The sequence below is a fragment of the Callorhinus ursinus genome, unplaced genomic scaffold (assembly GCF_003265705.2).
Source record: "Callorhinus ursinus isolate GAN/ISIS: 27379988/994484 unplaced genomic scaffold, GSC_fseal_2.0 scaffold72, whole genome shotgun sequence".
Classification (NCBI taxonomy): Eukaryota; Metazoa; Chordata; class Mammalia; order Carnivora; family Otariidae; genus Callorhinus; species Callorhinus ursinus.
The window spans coordinates 6,090,926-6,107,612 of NW_027397134.1; the positions used below are offsets into that span (position 1 = coordinate 6,090,926).

The window sequence follows — 16,687 nt, forward strand, 5'->3', positions numbered from 1 at the left end:
TCTAGAGCCTGTACCCATAGTTTTGGTTTAGGTGAATATCTCCTCCTTATCAAATAGTGATAGAAATATATCTTTTCTGTGAAAGTAGCTTCTATTCTTCCATGAGGGCTCTTTCAAGACTCTCAGGACATGGATAAGGTTGTTTTCTAGTTGTTAGGCTCCGAGAAAAGCACAGAGTGTGTGTAAAGGGATTAATATCCAGGCTGGTTTAGGAAGACTCAGAGTTCCTGTTCTTTTGAAAATTCAGTTAAGATAAATATGCAGTGTTATGTCTGAAAACCTGTTATTCAAATCTCTGCAGCTGGGTTGGAAACTAAAGCTGCTTCTCTGTCAGTGAACCATATGGCTCAGAGCCTTCAGTTACAAGTGAGATATTTTACTCTCACTGATATAATTTCAAATAGCCAAGTTTCTCTATAATTTTAAATAATGCATTTTCAGTACCATGTCCTTGATGTGAGTTAACATAAGCTATTTTTACAGTCTCACACTCCTTGTCTGTCGTTTTCATATGCCAGCTATGACCACTCCAGGGCCAGGGTCCTGACTCCAGAGTTCTAGTTCTTAAGTACCACACTACACTGTCTACCCAGAGATGTTGAAAAGGAAAACTTAACTTGTTGGAATAGAATACTTGGAGGATGGGCTAAAAAGCAGAATGGACAGCACTGAACTTAGTGGATAGAAATATGAAGCCCGGGAATTATCCCACAATGTACTAAAAAGAGGTAAAATGATGGAAACTGTGAAATAAAACTGAAAAGATATAACCCAGAAAGTCCAACATCCATCTCACCAGAGGGCCAGAAAAAGAGTAGGCAGAACATGAAGAGAGGAAATGATGCAAAGAAAGCCAGCAGTTGATAGCCAGACTATTCAAGGGATTCCTGTGAACCAACAACAACAACAACAGCAACAAAAAAGGAGGAAACCGTTAGGAAAAAGATGGATAAAGAATATAAAAAGTCTTCAAAGATAAGTAAATCAGGATGACATCATAAAAATGGTGACATCAGCAAAATTTGGAGAGGGCCACTCCAACCTCTCACCTACTGACAGAAACATTGAACAATGGGCAGAAGCTGTCAGAACCAATTTTGGGAGAATTCAGGAAAGCAATCAAAAGTTTATAGCAACCAAACAAGCACTGAATCAAGAAAAAGATACTACAAAATGTTGACTGTCACCAAAATAGTGATGGTCACCCTCTCTCTTGTGTGGTGGCAATGTTTTTTTTTTTTTTTTGAGCTTTTATATTTGAGTTTATTCTTCATTTAAAACACTACTATAGTTGAATATTAAAACAAAAACAATAGCAAGTAGTGAGCTATGATTATAGTCCTTCACTCATTCACTACTGCATATAAAATGCCAGCAGTGTTTTTCACTGGCCCCATTAAGAGGTCTGACACTGAACACCACCCCTGGGATGATGTTCATCATCCTCATAGGCTTCCCCATTGTAATGGCGCCGTCTTTCCTGATTTGGATCAAAGTCCACCAGTTCTACCTGGTCCATTTCATCAGTCTCTTCTACTTCCTTCCTCTCAGGTAGGAGTTTTTCCAGCAAAGAAAGTTTATCAGGAGAGAGAAAGCCATTCTCAGGAAAGTTTACCTTAAATTCAATGATAAGGCGACCCTTCTCATATGGTCTACGATAAATTGGCATGCCTTCATTTAGCACACACTTGATATCTCCATGCTTGACAATTTGACCTGGGTGAGAGGTGATGACGATGGTTTGGTTGTCAAGAGTAGATATTGGCTTTTGAAAGCCACACAGTGCTTCAACCAGCTGTATGTCCATACACACGAAGAGGTCTTCTCCTCGCCGAGTAAAAACAGCGTGTTCCTTCTGATCTAAAACAATGATAATATCTCCTGGTTCCAGTCCTGGTTCTTGGTCTCCTTCACCATGGAATGTTATCTTCTGGCCGTCCTTCATGCCTTTGTCAATATGAACTTCTAGAATCTTCTTCTCTCGAACTATCTTCCTCCCATTGCAGCTTTTACATCTGTCTTTGGGACTGATCCGTTCCCCATGGCCCTGGCACTCCATGCACACAGACTGAATTTGCTGAACCATTCCAGGTCCTATCTGATGAATTCTTATTTGCATTCCAGTACCTCGGCAATTGGGACAACATTCGACTGCTCCTTTCTTACCACCTCGGCCTTCACATTTATCGCAAATCACATTCTTTTGCAGAGCTAGTTTTCGTGTTGCACCATTATATAAATCTTCTAAGGTTACTGAGAGCTGATGCACAACATTTTTACCTCTCCTTTCTCTCTGCATCCTTCCTCCTCCTCCAAAAAACATATCAAAGATGTCCATGGGGGAGCCAAAACCACCACCAGCTCCACCTTCTTTAATTGCCTGTTCTCCTCCTTTGTCATATAATTCCCTTTTCTTTGCATCAGAGAGTACTTCGTAAGCTTGAGAAATCTGTTTAAACTTCTCTCCTTCATTTGGATTCATATCAGGGTGGTACTTCAAGGCCAGTTTCCTGTAGGCCTTTTTCAATTCCTCTTGGGTGGCATTGGGTTTGACCCCCAAAACATCATAGTAAGTGGTTTCTTTCACCATTTTCTACAGCCGGTGAGAGGGCTGAGGCCGGTGTGGGGGAGCGGGAAGGGGCGCGTTGCTGGGCGCAGCTCGGGCAGCCGCTGCTGCTCCGCGTCTCACCGAGCGTTCTGGAAAGTTCCCTTGTGGTGGCAATCTTAAAACAGCAGCAGTCATAAAGTATCAGTTGTCTTAAAGTGGGGGCAGCCTGTGTCCCCATTTCCCTCTGTCCAGGGGAGCAGAGCAGACCACATTGACAAATTACTGTGTATGCCTAATCTAACCTGTCTGAGGGATGCCTGAGGGACTGACACAAGGTGCTCCTCTCTATTTCACTTAACTCTAAACTCAGACTGGAAAAGCTTGAAACACTGAAAGCCAAATTAAACAAGCTCCGGACACCTAAGATTCTACTGAAAACCTACAGTAGAAAAAAAAAAGCCTACAGGGGGAGGAGGCAAGATGGTGGAGGAGCAGGGGATCCCATCTCAACTGGTCCCCAAAATGTAGCTGAATATCTATCAAACCATTTTGAATACCCACAAAATTAGCCTCAGATGTAAGAATATATATCTGGATCTCTACAAGCAGAAAAGCGACAGCTTTTTGCAAGGTAAGTGACTGCTTTTTGCAAGGTAGGACGTGTGGAATTGTGAATCTGTGGGGATATCGGTAGATAAACAGAAGGGGGATGGAGCCTCCATAAGCTGGCTCTTGGAAAGTGATTAAACACTGGAGTGCAAAATCAGAACCCTGAAAAATCTGCTCTAGAAGGGGCTCTGGAAATGAAAAGGCAGAATCTAGATAGGGCATTATGGTCTTGGGATATGAGGAACCAGAGAAAAAAGGGGCTTCCTGAACTGGTAGAGTGCCTGAGCAGTGGAGCCAGGAAGCAGGTTATGGTCAGCAAGCCCAGGAAGAGACTCTCAGTTTGGATTGCCATAAACTGTGAGCTGGGCCAGTTGATAATAGCTCTTCTCTTGAACAGCTTGAGAAAATCTGGAACCTGCACCTGCAACCTGGCAAAAACTCATAGAGCAGTAGTGGGACAGAAAGGCCTTTAGAGCAGCACCCAGACACTATCCAGGAGCTTTTGGTGTGCACAGGATCCTGCAGCTGCTTGAGGATTTAGAATCATAAAGGGCAGTGGCACTCCTGGGCCCCTCGGATGACCTCTGAGAGAGTTGCTATGGGTGCACATTGCAGGAAGTTGCAGTTTTGGTGGTGCACACAGAAGTGGAGACTGTTTGTCCTGGAGGGTTTATTAAAGAGGGCAGACTGAGGGGCGCCTGGGTGGCTCAGTTGGTTAAGCGACTGCCTTCGGCTCAGGTCATGATCCTGGAGTTCCGGGATTGAGTCCCGCATCAGGCTCCCTGCTTAGCAGGGAGTCTGCTTCTCTCTCTGACCCCCCCCCCCATGTGCTCTCTCTCTCATCCTCTCTCTCAAATAAATAAATAAAATCTTAAAAAAAAAAAAAGAGGGCAGACTGAATTTTCTGCCTTGGCAAAAGGTTTGGCTGTGGCCATTTTTGCTCTGATCCTCTGAAGAGGCGCAGAAAGCCCCCAGGGAACAAAAGCTACAGAAAGGAACAGTTTCCATTGAGCCCATCCCCCAAACAGGGGGTGGGGCAAATCCGCGCAGGTAGGGTTACTGAGAAAGAGCATGGCAAGCCCCTCCCCTAGAAGACAGGCTGGAAGAACAAGGGACAACAATCCTATGGATACCATAAGACTGTAAAATCTCAACACCAGGGGAAAATTGTATATTGAGCTCCAGATGTGGTCTCATGACTTGTTCATTTTTTGGATAAAATTCTTTTTCTTTTTTTTCTTTTCCTTATGCTTTTTCTCTGTCTTTTTTTCTTTTTACCATCTCCTCATTTCAACTAGATGTTTATTATATCAACTTGTAGTTCATAGTAGCTTTTTAACTTCTATTTTTTCACACCTGTATTTTTTATAGATATATGCTTTATTTTAGTTCTTTTAAAAAAAATTTATTTTATAATGTTATGTTAGTCACCATACATTACATCATTAGTTTTTGATATAGTGTTCCACATTCATTGTATTTTCGTCCTTTTTTCACTCTATTCAATTTTACCTTTATATAAGTTTTACATTCCTTGTAATTTTGGGACATAGTGTCCTCTAACACACAGACCAAAATACACCCGGGAACAACTGAAACACCCTGCTTTGTGCACACTGAGAGATTCTAGCCTCCCTTCCCCTCCCCACCTTTTAAAAAATTTTTTAATTTTGTAATTTTACTCTTGTGTTTAATTTTGACTTTGCTTTTTCAGTGGTAGCTTCTGACCACTCCGGATTTTGCTAGGGTGCATCTTGCTTGGGTTGTGGTTGATATTTTGGACTCTGCTCATTCACTCAACCATCCCTTGACAGAATGACTAGGAGGAGGAACTCTCAACAAAGAAAACAAACAGAGACCATGTCCTCTGCCACAGAACTAATGGATATGGATATAAGCAAAATGTCAGAGATAGAATTCAGGATAGCAACCTTAAAGTCAATAGTTAGGCCTGAAAAAAGCATTAGTGACAATATAGAATCTTTAAGAGCAGAAATGAGATGTAATCAGGCTGAACTAAAAAGATGCTATGAATGAGATGCAGTCTAAACTGGATACTCTAACAGCCAGGGTAAATGAACCAGAAGAGAGAATTAGTGATCCAGAAGATATGCTGATGGAAAGGAAGGAAGTTGAGGAAAACAGACAGGCTGCTAGTAACACATGAGAAAAGGATTCCAGAGAGTAATGATGCCATGAAACATTCCAATGTCAGAATTATTGGGATCCTTGAGGGGGTGGAGAGAGAGAGAGAGAGAGAGAGAGTGCTAGAAGATATATTTGAGCAAATAATAGCTAAGAACTTCCCTATTCTGGGGAAGGAAAAAAGAGTTGGAGTCCAAGAGGCAGAGAGGACCCCTCCCAAAATCAATAAAAATAGATCAACACCCCAACATACAATAGTGAAGCTTGCAAATTTTACAGCTAAGGAAATAATCCTGAGAATAGCCAGGGAGAGGAGGTTCCTTACATATTGAGGGAGGAACATCAGAATAACATCAGACCTGTCCACAGAAACCTGGCAAGCTAGAAAGGGCTGGCAAGACATATTCAGGGTACGAAATGAGAAGAACATGCATCCAAGAATACTTTATCCAGCAAGCCTGTCATGCAGAACTCATGGAGAGATAAAGAGCTTTCAGGACAGGCAGAAACAGAAAGAATATGTGACCACCAAGCCAGCCCTGCAAGAAATACTAAGGGGGATTCTGTAAGTGAAGAGAAACCCCAAGAGTAATATAGACAAGAAAGTAACAGAGACAGTCCACAGAAACAGGGACTTTACAGGCAATACAATGTCACTAAATTCATATCTTTTGATAGTTACTCTGAATGTAAATGGATTAAATGCTCCAGTCAAAAGACACAGGGTATCAGATTGGATAAAAAAGCAGGATCCATCCATATGCTGTCTACAAGAGACTCATTTTGAACCTAAAGGCACGCCCAGATTGAAAGTGAGGAGATGGAGAACAATTTATCACACTAATGGACCTCAAAAGAAAGCTGGGATAGAATCTTCATATAAGACAAATTAGATTTTAAACCAAAGACCATAGTAAGAGATGTAGAGGGACACTATATCATACTTAAAGGGTCTATCCAACAAGAAGATCTAACAATTGTAAATATCTATGTCCCCAACATGGGAGCAGCCAACTACATAAACCAGCTATTAACCAAAATAAAGAATCATATGGATAATAATATATTAATAGTAGGAGACCTCAACACTCCACTCACAGCAATGGACAGATCATCTAAGTAGAAGATCAACAAAGAAACAAGAGCATTGAAGGACACATTGGACCAGATGGACTTCATAGATATATATAGAACATTCCACCCTAAAACAACAGAATACTCATTCTTCTCAAGTGCACATGGGACTTTCTCCATAATAGACCACATACTGGGTCACAAATCAGGTCTCAACTGATACCAAAAGATTGAGATTATTCCCTGCGTGTTATCAGACCACAATGCTTTGACACTGGAACTCAATCACAAGAAAAAATTTGGAAGGAATTTAAACACTTGGAAATTAAAGAGCATCCTGCTAAAGAATGATTGGGTCAACCAGGAAATTAAAGAACTTAAACAATTCATGGAAACTAATGAGAGTGAAAACACATCAGTCCAAAACCTATGGGATACTGCAAAGGTGGTCCTAAGGAGAAAATACATAGCTATCCAAGCCTCTCTCAAAAAAATTAGAAAAATCTGAAATGCACAAGCTAACCTTACACCTAAAGGAGCTGGAGAAAGAACAGCAAATAAAGCCTAAACCAAGCAAAAGAAGAGAAATAATAAAGATTAGAACAGAGATCAATGAACTAGAAACCAGAAAAACAGTAGGATAGATCAATGAAACTAGAAGCTGGTTCTTTGAAAGAATTAATAAGATTGATAAACCTCTGGCCAGGCTCATCCAAAAGAAAAGGAAAGGACCCAAATTAATAAAATCATGAATGAAAGGGAAGAGATTACAAGTAACACCAAGGAAATAGAAACAATTATTAGAAATTATTACCAGCAACTATATGCTAACAAATTAAGCAACCTGGAAGAAATGGTTGCCTTCCTGGACACTTATAAACTACGAAGACTGAAACAGGAAGAAAGAGACCAGTAAAGAAATTGAAGCAGTAATCAAAAACCTCCCAAAAAACAAGAGTCTAGGTCCAGTGGCTTCACAGGGGAATTCTGCCAAACATTTAAAGAAGAAATAATACCTATTCTGCTGAAGGTTTTCCAAAAAATAGAAACAGAAGGAAAACTTCCAAACTCATTCTTTTTTTTTTTAGAAAAACAAAAAATATTTTCCTAAAACATAAGATTTACAGAAGTCTCCAGACAAGCCATACAAAATGGTCACAAGCTTTTTCTTGAAGGAAGGATTCTACACTTGACAGCAAAGTCACAATGTTAATAGTGAGGACTGTGTTGTTTGTTTAATGTTCCCGTTTTGGTTCAAACAATCAAGTTTGTCCATCTACAGCATCTAAATAAAGTTAGACTTGGCTAGAGAGCATATTCTAAAGAACTGGTTAGCTTCTTTTAACCAATGCAATTAAATCACCATAAAAAGGGGGAAAGGAGCCCGTAAAATTAAAATAAAACTACCTTTCCCCCTCAAAAAAAGTAATAAAGAAAAACACCCACATCCCTGCAGCTAACCCTGACAAGTACCTTCATTCACAGTGCTTTATACTCAAACCATGATGGGGGAAATGAATAAAAGCAAAAAAAGGGCCACTGCTTTTAAACGTTTCACAACAATCCAGATGGTACTTCTAGCCTCTGTTCATACTTTACAACAGTGAATCAGGACAAGGCATAGATTTGCTAATGTGCATTTAATCACCGAAGGGCTGAAGATGTCTGGGCTTTTATTCTAATATTTCTAAGATTGTGTCCATTAAATGCAAACAAAAAAGGAAGAAGTCTTGGCAGAACAGGAGAAGTGATGCACACTTGATGATCAGATTGAATTTTAAATATTATTCATGGCATATAGCCTAGTCCATGCTCTAGCTGTTTCTATGGCTTGGCTTCATTGGTCTTCCACTGCTCTGCTACATCATTTGCTAATGGATCATCTGGATTGGGAGCACTTAACAAAGCCTGGATGGATAGCAGAACCATGCGGATTTGCAGTGCTGGGAACCACTTATCTTTCAAAATATCTAAACATGTTCTTCCCAACTTGTCTACATTAGGATGATAAATTTTGGTCATGAAACATACTTTAGGGGCTGCCATTGGGTATTCTTCTGGTAGGAATAGTTCAAGCTTAAAAGCCCCTCCCTCATAGGGGGAATCCTGGTGGCCAGCAATGACCACATGAAAATAATGGGCATTGCTCTCATCTGGTTCTGCTTTAATGCCAGGAACTGGTTCTGTCAGCAAACACTGGGTTTCCTTGATAATCCTGAGGGGCAGCCCGGCCATCTTGTCAGATCCCGAGTTTGGTCTCTGGTCTTGACCCTGGCTCTCCAAACTCATTCTATGAGGCCAGCATTACCCTGATCCCAAAACCAGGCAAAGATGTCAGTGAAAAGAATTACAGACCAATATCCCTGATGAACATGGATGACAAAATACTCAACAAGATTGTAGCCAATAGGGTCCAACAGTACATTAAAAGGATTATCCATCATGACCAAGTGGGAATTATTCCTGGGATGCAAAGGTGGTTCAACATTTGCAAATCAATCAACGTGATAGAGCACATTAATAAAAGAAAAGACAAGAACCATATGATCCTCTCAATTGATGCAGAAAAAGCATTTGACAAAATATAGCATCCTTTCCTGATTAAAACTCTTCAGAGTGTAGGGATAGAGGGAATATTCCTCAATGTCATAAAAACCATCTATGAAAAGCCCACAACGAATATCATTCCCAATGGGGAAAAGCTGAGAGCTTTTCCTTTAAGGTCAGGAACACGACAGGGATGCCCACTCTTACCATTATTATTCAACATAGCACTAGAAGTCCTAGCCTCAGCAATCAGACAACAAAAAAATAAAAGACATTCAAATTGGCAAAGAAGAAGTCAAACTCTCTCTCTTCACAGATGACATGATACTTTATGTGGAAAACCCAAAAAACTCCACCCCCAATTACTAGAACTCCTACAGAAATTCGGCAACGTGGCAGGATACAAAATCAGTGCACAGAAGTCAGTTGCATTTCTGTACACTAAGAATGTGTGGAATCTATTCCATTTACAATATCACCAAAACCCATAAAATTCCTAGGAATAAACCTAACCAAAGAGGTAAAGGATCTATACTCTAGAAACTACAGAACACTTATGAAAGAAATTGAAGAAGACACAAAGAGATAGAAAAACATTTCATGCTCATGGATTGGAAGAATAAACATTGTGAAAATGTCTATGCTGCCCAGAGCAATCTACACTTTCAGTGCCTTCCCTATTAAAATACCATTGGCGTTTTTCACAGAGCTGGGACAAACAATCCTAAAATTTGTATGGAACCAGAAAAGACCCTGAATCGCCAGGGGGAATGTTGAAAAAGAAAACCAAAGCTGGAGGCATCATGATGCCTGACTTCAAGCTCTGTTACAAAGCTGTGATCATCAAGACAGCATGGTATTGGCAAAAAACATGCAAATAGATCAGTGGAACAGAATAGAGACCCCAGAAATGGACCCTCAACTCTATGGTCAACTAATCTTCAACAAAGCAGGAAAGAATATCTAATGGAAAAAAAGGCGGTCTTTTCAGTAAATGGTTCTGGGACAACTGGACAGCCACATGAAGGAGAATGAAACTGGACCATTCCCTTACACCATATACAAAGATAAACTCAAAATAGATGAAAGACCTCAATGTGAGACAGGAATCCATCAACACCCTAGAGGAAAACATAGGCAGTAACCTCTTCAACATCGGCCACAACAACTTCTTTCAAGACACATCTCCAAAGGCAAGGGAAACAAAAGTGAAAATGAACTTTTGGGACTTCTGCAAGATAAAAAGCTTTTGCACGGCAAAGGAAATAGTCAACAAAACAAAGAGGCAACCCATTGATTGGGAGAAGATATTTGCAAATGACATTAAAGATAAAGCGCTGGTATCCAAGATCTAGAAAAAACTTCTCAAACTCAACACCCAAAAAACAAATAATTAAGTCAAAAAATGGGCAGAAGACATGAACAGACACTTCTTCAAAAAAGACATACAAATGGCTAACAGACACATGAAAAAATGTTCATCATCATTAGCCATCAGGGAAATTCAAATCAAAACCACATTGAGATATCACCTTACACCAGTTAGAATGGCAAAAATTGACAAGGCAAGTAACAACAAATGTTGGAGAGGTTGTGGAGAAAGGGGAACCCTCTTACACTGTTGGTGGGAATGCAAGCTGGTACAGCCACTCTGGAAAACAGTATGGAGGTTCCTCAAGACATTAAAAATAGAACTACCCTATGACCCTGCAATTGCACAACAAGGTATTTACCTCAAAGATACAGATGTAGTGAAAAGAAGGGGCACATGCACCCCAATGTTCATAGCAGCAATGTTCACAGTAGCCAAATGGTGGAAGGAGCTGAAATGCCCTTCAACAGATGAGTGGATAAAGAAGATGTGGTCCATATATATACAATGGAATATTACTCAGCCATCAGAAAGGATGAATATCCACCATTTGCATTGACATGGATGTAACTGGAGGGGATTTTGCTAAGTGAAATAAGTTAAGCAGAGAAAGACAATTATCATATGGTTTCCCTCATATGTGGAACATAAGGAATAGAGCAGCGGACCACAGGGGAAGGGAGGGAAAACTGAATGGGAAGAAATCAGAAAGGGAGACATACCATGAGAGACTCTGGACTCCGGGAAACAAACTGAGGGTTATAGAAGGGAGGGGGGTGGGGGATGGGGTAACTGGGTGATGGGTATTAAGGAGAGCATGTGTTGTGATGAGCACTGGGTGTTATATGCAACTAATGAATCGTTGAACACTACATCAAAAACTAATGATGTACTATATGTTGGCTAATTGAACATAATAAAAAAATAAATAAAAGGCAAATCACAGACCTCAAGAAAAAATGTTTGCAATTCATATGCAAATAATAAATATATAGACTAAAGAATAGCTATAAATGAAGGAAAAATTTATAAAATATATCAAGAAATTCACGGAAGAAAAACAAATAGCTAATAAATATATGTAAATACATGCAATCTCACTAAGTGAGAAACACAAATTTAAAAAATTAAATTATTTTTCAACCATCAAATTGATACAAATGAGTTAAGATTGATAATATAGGGGCGCTTGGGTCGCTTAGTCAGTTAAGCAGCTGCCTTCGGCTCGGGTCATGATCCCAGGGTACTGGGATTGAGCCCCACACTGGGCTCCCTGCTAGGCGGAGACCCTGCTTCTCCCTCTCCCTCTGTGTGCTGCTTTGCCTGTTTGTGCTCTCTCTCTATCTCTCTGTCAAATAAATAAATTTAAAAATCTTAAAAAAATATTGATAATATACTCTATAATTACAGATGTGAATAAATAGGAACTTTCATACATGGATGGTGAGAATATAAATTGGTGAATCCTTTTTGGAACAAAATATTAAATGTTTATACCCCTTGCCCCAGTATTCCATTCCTAAGAACCAATCATTAAAGAAAACAAAAGTGGTTAACGGGGGGTGCCTGTGTCGCTCAGTCGTTAAGCATCTGCCTTCGGCTCAGGTCATGATCTCAGGGTCCTGGAATCAAGCCCCGCATCGGGCTCCCTGCTCGTCAGAAAGCCTGCTTCTCCCTCTCCCATTCCTCCTGCTCGTGTCCCCTCTCTCGCTGTCTCTCTCTCTTTCAAAAAATAAAAATAAAATCTTAAGGAAAAAAACGTGGTTAATGTACCAAAAGATGAATATCCAGGTACATGTGGTCAAGTATCATTGATAATAGCAAATAATTGAAATCAACATGAATGTTTTTCAGTAGAAAAATGTTCAAATTTTTGGCACCTGATTTTTCAGAATAATGTGCAATTATTAAAAAGGAGGGGTGCCTATATGCACTAATAGGCAAAGATTCCAGGATAAATTTTATATGATGAAGCCAGTCATAGAACAATATATAGAGTAAGATGCATTGTGTAAAAATATGTGTACAAATTAATAGAAAAATTGCTTTAACATATGCTTTAAACTGTTAACAGTTATTCTTTGTAAAATTAATGGGAGTAGATGGGATATCTTGTCAGTGGAGAGTATTTTATTTAATTCTATAGAACAAAGCATTGTTTGAATTTTGTAACAATATGATAGGTGTTTCTTATGTAATTTATTAAAAACATTTTAATGTGCTGATTTACTTCTAAGAAAGTATGTTTTAAAACCACATGTAGTCCTACATAGAGATAACTGTCATTCAGAATGTCAAAAAAACACAGAAATAAAGACAGAGAAATATGTATATTCAAGTAACAATTTCAACAAATAATGTTAATATCGAAATTTAGGTTGTGGTAACTGTTGAACAACTCTGAATATTCTAAAATACACTGAATTGTGCACTTTATTACATTACTTTATTTTTAAAGATTTATTTACTTATTTTATTTTATTTTTTAAGATTTTTTAAGTTATTTGACAGAGAGAGAGAGACAGTGAGAGGAAACACAAGCAGGGGGAGTGGGAGAGGGAGAAGCAGGCTCCCCACTGAGCAGGGAGCCCAATGTGGGGCTCGATCCCAGGACCCAGAGATCATGACCTGAGCTGAAGGCAGACCTTAACGACCGAGCCACCCAGGCGCCCCTACTTCTTTTATTTTTTTAAAAGATTTTATTTATTTATTTGAGAGAGAGTGATCAAATGGGGGAGGGACAGAAGGAGAGGGAGAGGCAGAGAATCTCCAGCAGACTCCATGCTGAGCACAAAGCCCAGTGTGTGACTTGATCTAACGACCCTGAGATCTTGACCAGAGCTGAAACCAAGAGTCCAACACTTAACCGATTGAGCCACCCAGGCACCCCTTATTTACTTAGTTTAGAGGCAGAGAGAGAAAGTGCAAGTTGGGGTGGGACAGAGAGAGAGGGAGAGAAGCAGACTCCATGCTGAGCATGGAGCTGGACCCCACAACCTGGGGTCATGACCTGAGCTGAAACCCAAGAGTCAGACACTCAACCAACTGAGCCACTTGGGAGTCCACTGAATTTTATACTTTAAATAGATGCATTTTATCATATGTAAATTATTTTTATAAAGTAGTTTATGAAATCAATGCCTTAATATGCTAACATTTAGTGGGAGATGGCTTTATTTAAGACAGAAGCTAATAATTTCCATTAAGTTCATAAAAATATTTACAACACATTTCTAGCTCACCTCCCCTCAACTATTAGGAAGTATTTCTATTTTCCTTGAGATCAGTAAAGTGAGGTTAGGAGGTCACTGTTTTATAGATGAGGAGGTTACTATGTGAGGTAGAGTTGGAAGAGGAATTTCTCCTAAGTGGAAATCTCTAGAAATAGCAAGAATAAGGTAGGGCAATCTACCTGGTGAACAAGAAAAAAAAATTTAGAACAAATGCTCCTAGTTTACACACACATATAGAGTCGGCTCCCTGGCTTTCTAAATTATCGACTTTCTTTTATTTATTTTTATTTTTTAAAGATTTTATTTATTTATTTGACAGAGAGAGACACAGCGAGAGAGGGAACATAAGCAGGGGGAGTGGGAGAGAGAGAAGCAGGCTTCCCGCTGAGAAGAGAGCCCGATGTGGGGCTCCATCCCAGGACCCCGGGATCATGACCTGAGCTGAAGGCAGATGCTTAACGACTGAGCCACCCAGGCGCCCTAGACTCTTTCTTTATTGACACAAAGGAATAACAAAAGCTAAAAATCAGGTCTATGGTCATCTCATATGATAAAATTACACATTTCTTTCTCCCTTTTGAAATTACCTCCCTTTTGAAGCATAACAAATTCTAAAAGTGAAAAAAATTAGTAAAATTATCCTTTGCTTAATAAATATTTAGTGGCTCAGGGTCGTCTGGGTGGCTCAGTCAGTTAAGCGTCTGCCTTTGGCTGGGGTCGTGATCCCAGGGTCCTGGGATCAAGCCCCAAGTTGGGCTCCCTGCTCAGCGGGGATGCTGCTTCTCCCTCTCCCTCTGCCTGCCTCTCTGCCTACTTGTGCTCTCTGTCAAATAAATAGATAAAATCTTTTAAAAAATACATATTTAGTGGTTCAGATAGAGTTCAGGCAAAATAGCCATGGACGAAGATGGCCACTGCCAGGAGAATGGCTTTGACATTCACTATAGTCCTCCATAAAGGCTTCTCAGATGTGTCTCTCAGCTTCTTTTTTTTTGGGCTTCTTCCTCCTCTTTGCTCAGTTTGGGGCCTGTCTTCTGCAAACCACAGAATAAGCCATAAGCCTTCCTGAGGCATCCACGGGGTTCCTCAGGATTATCTGAAACAAAAAAGACAAACAAATGATCACAAAATATGGGAAATAAAACCCCTGTAAATGTAGTACAAATGACTATAAAGAATGATTACCATCACTTTTAAGTATTAGAGGAATCCCTGAGAAAAATATAGATAACTTTGATTATATAAAAATAGAAAACTTTTGCATGGCATAAAGTTCAATAAATAAAGTAAAAACAAGTGACAAACTGGGAAAAAACATTTGCATCTTATACCACAAAGGGTTTAATATCCTTAATATACAATGGACATTTAAAAATAGAGAAGAAAAGACTTCCAACAACCCCATGTAGACACATATACATACATAGATAAACAGTTCTTAAATTCACTCAAAAAGAGAAATTTGAAAGGATAAAGATATGATTATATATAATCATATATATGTATATATATACATATATAATATATATATATAATGCAATATTACTCAACCATCAAAAAGAATGAAATTTTCCTATATACGATGACTTGGATGGAGGTACAGTGTATTATGCTAAGTGAAATGAGTCACCCAGGTGCCCTAGAATTTATTAAATTTTTAAAAAAGATTTTATTTATTTATTTGACAGAGAAAGACACAGCAAGAGAGGGAACACAAGCAGGGGGAGTGGGAGAAGTAGGCTTCTCGCCGAGCAGAGAGCCTGATGCGGGGCTCAATCCCAGGACCCTGGGATCATGACCTGAGCTGAAGGCAGACGTTTAACGATTGAGCCACCCAGGTGCCCCGATTTATTAATTTTTTAAAAAAGATTATATTTAATTATTTTAGAGAGAGAGAGCACAAGTGGGAGGGGCAGAGGGAGAGGGAGAGAGAATTTTAAGCAGATGCTGCCCTGAGCACAGAGCTCCACATGGGGCTCAATCTCACAACACTGAGTCAAAATCAACATATTTTAAGAAAAAAGAAAAAGAAGAAGATAGCAGGAGAGGAAGAATGAAGGGGAGTAAGTCAGAGGGGGAGATGAACCATGAGAGATGATGGACTCTGAAAAACAAACTGAGGGTTCTAGAGGGGAGGGGGGTGGGGGGATGGGTTAGCCTGGTGATGGGTATTAAAGAGGGCACATTCTGCGTGGAGCACTGGGTGTTATGAACAAACAATGAATCATGGAACACTACATCAAAAACTAATGATGTAATGTATGGTGATTAACATAACAATAAAAAAATTAAAAAAAGTTAAAAAAAATCAAGAGTTGAACACTTAACTGACTGCACCACCCAGGCACCCCGACTAACTGGAATTTAAATGAAAACTTGAAACAGCAAAAAAAGAGAAATTTGAAATAAAATGACACTGAGATAGCACTACTCATCTGTCAGTGACAAAAGTTAAAAAGTTTCACAATATACTATATTAGTTTGTGTGGAAGCAGATACTCTCATACATTGTTGCTAGGAAAGCATGATGCAACTCTCTTGGATGGGAATTTGGCATTATACAGCAACATTGCTTAGGCATTAACCCTTTGATCCAAAACTCAAACCTCTCAAAATCTATCCCAAAGGTAAACTGGCACAATCCTAGAAAATATAATTTTCCAAAACTGATTAACCAAGAAATGGAACCTCTAAATACCTCTGTAGGTAAACACAAATTTAATCAGGTTAAAAGTCTCTCTCTCTCTCTCTCTCACACACACACACACATTCACTAGACCCTAATGCCTATGGTATTGTTAGCAAAATACCAAAATTTTGATGCAGAAAACATTCCAATCTTATTGAAATATTTCCAATTCATTCTATGAGAATGTTATGATTTTAATACCAAAACCAAAGTACAAAAAAGGAAAACTACATAAACCAGTCTTACTCAGGAACACTGATGTAAAAATCCAAAAGGAGTAGAAGGCATTTATCCTTCCCTCAAGTTGAAAAATCTAAGCCAAACCAAATGAAAAATTAGTGTATAGTTCAAGGCAACATTTCTTGAAGTGTTAAACTTTGTCAAAGGTTTTAAAAGTACCAAATATACAAAGATCCATGCGGATGGATGCTGGAGAAGTTTCCTTGAAGGAAATGAGAGTAGAACTTAGT

The 16,687-nt window shown here is 39.3% G+C and overlaps 1 pseudogene; it reads right to left on the reverse strand.

The window, feature by feature from the left end:
* Positions 1-1,235: 1,235 nt before the first annotated feature.
* On the reverse strand, positions 1,236-2,618 carry LOC112813219 (dnaJ homolog subfamily A member 1 pseudogene; annotated as a pseudogene).
* Between the last annotated feature and the right edge of the window lie 14,069 nt (positions 2,619-16,687).